The sequence below is a fragment of the Octopus sinensis genome, linkage group LG4 (assembly GCF_006345805.1).
Source record: "Octopus sinensis linkage group LG4, ASM634580v1, whole genome shotgun sequence".
In the NCBI taxonomy this organism is placed as follows: domain Eukaryota; kingdom Metazoa; phylum Mollusca; class Cephalopoda; order Octopoda; family Octopodidae; genus Octopus; species Octopus sinensis.
In genome coordinates, this window is record NC_043000.1 from 8588796 (window position 1) to 8596136 (window position 7341).

At 35.2% G+C, this 7341-nt stretch overlaps 1 protein-coding gene across 3 annotated transcripts in view; it reads right to left on the reverse strand.

The window, feature by feature from the left end:
• LOC115210223 (collagen alpha-1(XXVIII) chain-like) overlaps positions 1-7341 on the reverse strand; it is a 61944-nt gene that overhangs the window by 53121 nt on the left and 1482 nt on the right. The gene's annotated exons all lie outside the window — the stretch shown is intronic.

Here is a 7341-nt window from a genome sequence, read left to right on the forward strand (position 1 = left end):
TAATCAACGACAGAAGCAGTATTAATTCCGAGAGATAATATTTATTTCCACTTAAACATGGATGTTTTATTAGAATAAACTTTACTACGGTAGTTATAAGAGAAAATCTAATATTGTGTTTATGGTGCAAAATGCACTCTTCTTTGTAGTCCCGGCGCTGGAGGTGGCGATAATTTAACTCCACGCTACCGATCTCCCCGCTAGGACATAAACAAGTGTGCATTTTTTACCAAAAAACCGATATGAGAGTTTCTCTCATGGTTGCTACCGCAGTAAAGTTTGTTCTTATAGAACATTCACGTTTAATAATATAGTAATAAATATTACTATATTATTATTACTTAGATTACCTAGATAAGTTCCGGCTAAAGTTGGCCCAGGCCAAGTCTAATTTAACAGCACCACCTAGATGAGATACACAGTCAGATCTTGGGCCCACCACAGCCCATTCGAGCAGAGAGTTGTTGTTTTCAGAGATATATCCGGGTGTGGGTAATTTGTCTGGCATTTGTTGGAGGTATTCAACTTGAGACCGTTTGAATGCCGTGAAAACACTTTCCTCCTTTATGTGGGCTGGCACGATGTTGAAGGGAATAAAGTCAGTTGAGGTGAAATTGTACTGTTGTAGTGTTGTGATACGACACGAATATGATTTCTGTAGTGGACGGATGGCACAGGAGCCAAGTCACGGATGAATTTTTACGATGATACCTATATCATTTGGGCAATGTTGATGGAGTATTTTTCACATCATACAGATGCTATAGCGCTCACAGCGGCGTTGGAGGGAATACAGCCTGAGCTATTTGAGTCGATCCCAATAGTCAAAGTTTGTCATGCCATCTATTTTTTTTTTTGCGATTGTTCTCTGGGGAGCTTCAATTTAGATGATATAGAGCTCACGGAGGTGTTGGAGGGAATAAAGCCTGTGTTATTTGAGTCGATGCCAATCGTCAAGGCTTGTCATGTGTGATTGATGTCTGTGGAGCTTCAATTCTCACAATATTCTGTATCGTGTGTGTGTGGTAGTGGTAGTGGTGGTGGTAGGACGCACAGCGAACAACAGTATTCAAGGCGAGGGCGAGCAAAAGTAGAGAAAAGATGTAATATATATATCTCTATATATATATATATATTTTGCTGTATGTATGAATGTATGTATGTATGTACGTATGTATATGTGTGTGTGTCGATACATGATTATATAAAATAAATCTGACAGTCCGTCGGTTGCAACATTTACCATCTAACTCCTAGACCAATGGTTTCAGACTTTTATTTGCTAAAAAAGTCTGAAACCATTGGTCCAGGAGTTAGATGGTAAATGTTTATATTTTTTATTCCCTTCGAAACTTTATCCCTAATAGTGGTTTGGAATTTAACTGTCCTTTCTATGATGGATACCTCCTGTGTGTTTAAATGTACACAGTGTATATATATATATATATATATATATATATATATATATATATAGATATATAGTTGTAAATTACAGAAAAACAAAAGACGAAGACAGGTGTATAAACAACAAGCAGGTGTATTATTTTGACGCTCGGGAAAGTGAGAAAGTCTTTTATGTTTCGAGCCTACGCTCTTCAACAGAAAGGAACACGAGGAAATAAACTGAGACAAAATATTAAAAACCTGTGGATTTAGTGATCGATCATGGTGACTGGTTTGCTATATAATAGGTTAGAGGTAATCGGCTCACTGTCGTAAGGCCATGAGTTCGATTCCCAGGCGGCGCGTTGTGTTCTTGAGCAAAACAATTTATTTCACATTACTCCAGTACACTCAGCTGTCAAAAATGAGTTGTACCTGTGTCACCGCGCTGAATCTCCCTCAGAAATACGTTGAGGGTAATATATATATATATATATATATATATATATTATATATATTATATATATGTATATGTGTGTGTGTGTGTGTGTGTATGAACATACACACACACACATATATAATTTAGAAACTTTAAGACAACAAAATAATTCTTTTCCGGAACATACATATGTTGCATATCTAGACATGTCTAGATATGCAACAATATGTATGACAATACATATATAAAGCAAAACATAAAGATCTGCACAGCTACGTACACACTTACATACATACATACATACATACATACATACATACATACATACATACATACACACACACATACATACATACATACATACATACATACATGCATACCCTGTTGATACTGAAATTGCAATGAAGGATCCTTGGATCTAGATTAGATCCTTGGATCGAGAAACCGGCTTTTTCTCTATTGGTAAGAAATTTTGAAATAAAACTAATTACTGCCATACACACACACACGCACACACACGCAAACACATATTTACGTGTGTGTGTGTGTGTGTGTGTGTGTGCGTGCGTGCGTGTGTGTGTGCGTGTGCGCTCGCGTGTGTGTGCGTGTGCGCGCACGTGTATGTATGATCCTAACATACATATTTATTCATATTTCATATACTGAGTCCTCCTGTCTTGGACTTAAATGCTTTTCTTGACGTTCTGTAAGTGTTTCTATTACCCACTCTGTCCTTAATACTTTTTCTTTCCCTTTCAATTCATCTATCTATCTATCTATCTATCTATCTATCTATCTATCTATCTATCTATCTATCTATCTATCTATCTATCTATCTATCTATCTATCTATCTATCTATCTATCTATCTATCTATCTATCTATCTATCTATCTATCTATCTATCTATCTATCTATCTATCTATCTATCTATCTATCTATCTATCGATGTAGAATTTGTCACACGAGTAGAAGTAAAATGAATGAAATTTTGAAATTGCCCATGATATTTTGGTAAAAATTTATTTTCATTTATCGAACTTGTTTCACAATTTTATGAATTGAAAATGTTGTGTGAGATAGAAGGGACCGAAGCTATATTTGTCTCATTTAGTAATCATTTTAAATTTCTTTTAGTTACTGTTCGCTTTGACCCTGAGCATCTAAGAGAGAAAGCAAGAAAGAGAGAGAGGGACGGGAGAGAGAGAAGCTCCAACTGCAGTACTTGACTAGTATTTGGTTTATCGATCCCCTAAATGATAAGGATGAAAATCAATGCTGAATTTGATGTGATTTGAACTTAGCAAATATAGTTAGTTTACAATTTCAGATAAGTTAAGTATAAATATATAAATAATTAATATAAAATAACATGTTTCTGAATAAAACTTCTGGTCGAAAGCAAAATGACATTGCTTTTATGGAAAACGATTTTGATGTGAAATTGTTTCACGGAAACATGATTTCATAAATTCGATTCTATGAATGGCGTAATCATAAGAGGAAGAGCAGTGCCCGTAAACTCATTTACAAGATGTTTGAGACTGTTTGAATTTACGAACGAACGAAACCATGACTCGAGGTTGTTGCAGTGAAGAAAGGGGAACGTGAGTGATAATCAGACATAGATCTGGTTCAAATATTTCAGAGTAGATTCTGATAACAACACTCAAGGATGAGATGATAGTGCTAAAACAGGTGAATTCAGAATTCCTCCAAGACTGGAGCCAAGAGCCATACACCCCCTACATAATTCAGTAGGACAATTTATTTTTCTCAACAGGCTCTGCTCTATTTAACATTATCCCAAAACAAATCAAAGAAGGAAAAGATTCCATCATCTTCAAACGAAACCTGGACAATTTTCTTCAAGGCATACCAGGTAAACCACCTATACCCAAGTATAGGTCAATCCATCTCTTGTGTGCCTATACAGTATTTATTTCGCTACCCGATATCATCATCATCATCATCACATCATCATCATCGTTTAACGTCCGTTTTCCGCGCTAGCACGGGTTGGACGGTTCGACCGGGGTCTGGGAAGCCGGGGGCTGCACCAGGCTCCAGTCTGATCTGGCAGAGTTTCTACAGCTGGATGCCCTTCCTAATGCCAACCTCTTAAAAAATTGACTCGATTCGAGGCTATAGTAGAAGACCCGAGATCAACAGCAACACCTTACTCGAATGAGCAATGATACGATAAAGCCTGTATCTCGCTGTATCACAGTCAACTCTGACAGCATGGCATGGTATAAACTACACTTATTACTAAGTCAACTAAAACGATTACACGTGGTTGTCCGACCTGCTGGAAATGATAGCTAAATCTCTCTCAAATCACAAAATAATGTCATAAGGAGGGAAGGGAAGATTCGATTATATATTCTCAGATATGATAGACAGTGCCTTAAAAAGACAGCACAGTCATGGTTAGAGCGTCTTTGATCAAAAGCTTCTTAACTGGAGAGTACCTGGAGCTAAACACCAACGACAACAACAATATTAGTTTCTAGCATTTTTTGAGGTCGATAAAAAATAAACAGTAGTCAAATAATTAACTGTTTCTTGTACCATTCCAAATTTAAGTCTTTTGCACGAGTTGGAAAATATTATGATAGTATTATTTTTCTATAAAAATATTTATTGTACTGTTTCATTCAATGAAACAAGATATATTTTAGTGTAAAAATAACCACTCCTTAGGATATCAGAATATAAAAAAAAAATTTTTGCTTTAGTATGAGGACCATTTTTTAATGAAGGGTATCGGTCGAACAAAAATTAGTCCTGCACGTGCACGCACACATGCATGCATAAATGCACGCCAATGAACAAATAAACAAACACACACACACACACACACATACACACACACACACTTCTAAAGTAACGAACGTTATTTTTGTAACGGGTGGGAGTGGAATGGTAACAAGAAAGTAAAATATCTATAATAATATCTACAATCATATTCAGCTTATCACGATATGTTTTCAAATGTTACGCTTTCAATTAATCTGTGAAATAAATTGAAGATATAGCTAAACTGTTAATATACCAAGATAATTGAGCGTTAAGCTTTCAACAAACTTTACAATAAAACGACATCAAAGACATGATCGAGATTATCAACATAAATAGGTACTGTTATGAAAATAATTTACATATCTAGATAGAAATAACATTTAGAAAACAACGAATTTCAATAGATCTTTCTAGCTGTTTTCATTTTATACAACTTGGAAAGTTTAGTTGAGTTTTTGTTCAAGGTACAAGCGTTTTTACATTTTTGCAAGTGTTGCGTTATAGAAATGCTTTTGTGCAAGAATCGGTGCCAAAATGTCTGTTTGAGGTTAGGTCTGGTAATTCCATGTATAAGAGTGTAATATTACTCATTTTTTCCTTCCCTCAAAAATAGATGGGATAATTTGGACATGAAAAATATATTCTTTGATAATGATTGAAAATTCGTGTACATATCAGCTGTGTGGTTAAGAAGGTCGATTTGCAACCGCATGTTCTACGGTTGAGACCCATTGTCCGGCACTTTGGCACGTGTCTTTCATTATAGTCCCGAGTCGACTCGGGTAAATTTTGTAGACGGAAACCGGTCGTGTGTGTGTGTGTATGTGTGTGTGTGTGTGTGTGTGTGTGTGTGTGTGTGTGTGTGTGTGTGTGTGTAGTGTGTGTGTTTGTCACTTCCACTGTTTGACAACCAATGATGGTTTGTTTACGTCCCCGCAATATAGCGGTTCGGCAAAAGAGACCGATAAGATAAGTACCAGAAATTAAAAAATAAATATTGGGGTCGATTTTTGCGACCAAACCCTTTAAGGTGGTGCCCATTATGGCCACATTCCAATGACTGTAACAAGTGAAATATAAAGTTAGACATCACTATTTTCCTGATATCACTTACAAAGACTTGGCTGATTATAATTTCTTGTAATTAGGAGAAATTACAAAGTTCTCCTATGGTAGACTTACTGTTTATTGAATTGGCTCCAGTGCTTATTTAGGGGAAGTGGGTACGTCGATTCCATCGATTTCAGTGTTTAAAGGGTACATATTCTATCGACCCCGAAAGGATGAAGAGCAAAGTTGACCTCGTCTGAATTTGAACTTATGCAGAAGAAATACCTGTTTCTTTACTACCCACAAGGGGCTAAACACAGAGAGGACAAACAAGGACATACAAACGGATTAAGTCGATTATATCGACCCCAGTGCGTAACTGGTACTTAATTTATCGACCCCGAAAGGATGAAAGGCACAGTCGACCTCGGCGGAATTTGAACTCAGAACGTAACGGCAGAAGAAATACTGCTAAGCATTTTGTCCGGCTTGCTAACGATTCAGTCAGCTCGGCGTCTTGGTTATTATTATTATTATTATTATTATTATTATTATTATTATTATTATTTATAATTATTATTATTATTATTATTATTATTATTATTATTATTATTATCATTTTTCGCATTGAAAGAATGGTACGAGTAAGTAACGGACGAGTAAATCGATTACAATATATAACAAGAAATGTGAAGTTCTGAAAGGAAGAATTTCAAAATAGGTTCCGATACGTTTTGAATTCAGAACACATAGATATTAAATGGTCTAAGGTATTAGATTTGGGACTCTACCAATTTGCTATTTCAGTAACAATAACAATGTTTAGTGTTTTAAAGAAGTCATCTTTAATACCAATTAGCTTCTAAATATTTTTAAATTTACAATATATATATGTGTGTGTATGTATATATATGTATATATATATAATATATATATATATATATATATATATATATATCACATATATATGTATGTATATACATTATATATGTATATGTATATATGTATATATATGTATGTATATATAGGTATATATATATATAATAATATATATATATATATATATATATATATATATATATAATATATATATATATATATATATAGGCGCAGGAGTGGCTGTGTGGTAAGTAGCTTGCTAACCAATCGCATTGTTCCGGGTTCAGTCCCACTGCGTGGCATCTTGGGCAAGTGTCTTCTGCTATAACCTCGGGCCGACCAATGCCTTGTGAGTGGATTTGGTAGACGGAAACTGAAAGAAGCCTGTCGTATATATGTATATATATATATATATGTATGTGTGTGTATGTGTTTGTGTGTCTGTGTTTGTCCCCCTAGCATTGCTTGACAACCGATGCTGGTGTTTACGTCCCCGTCACTTAGCGATAAAATAAGTACTGGGCTTACAAAGAATAAGACCCGGGGTCGATTTACTCGACTAAAGGCGGTGCTCCAGCATGGCCGCAGTCAAATGACTAAAACAAGTAAAAGAGTAAAGAGTAAAGAGTAAAAGTATATATATATTATATATAAATATTATATATATATATATATGTCAAGGATATAAATCCTCTTAAAGGGATGTCAGCATCCAAGTTTCCTGGTTATATCCAGTGTATCCGTGAAAACCAAAGATGTTAGCTTCGCATTGATAGATCAGGGTATA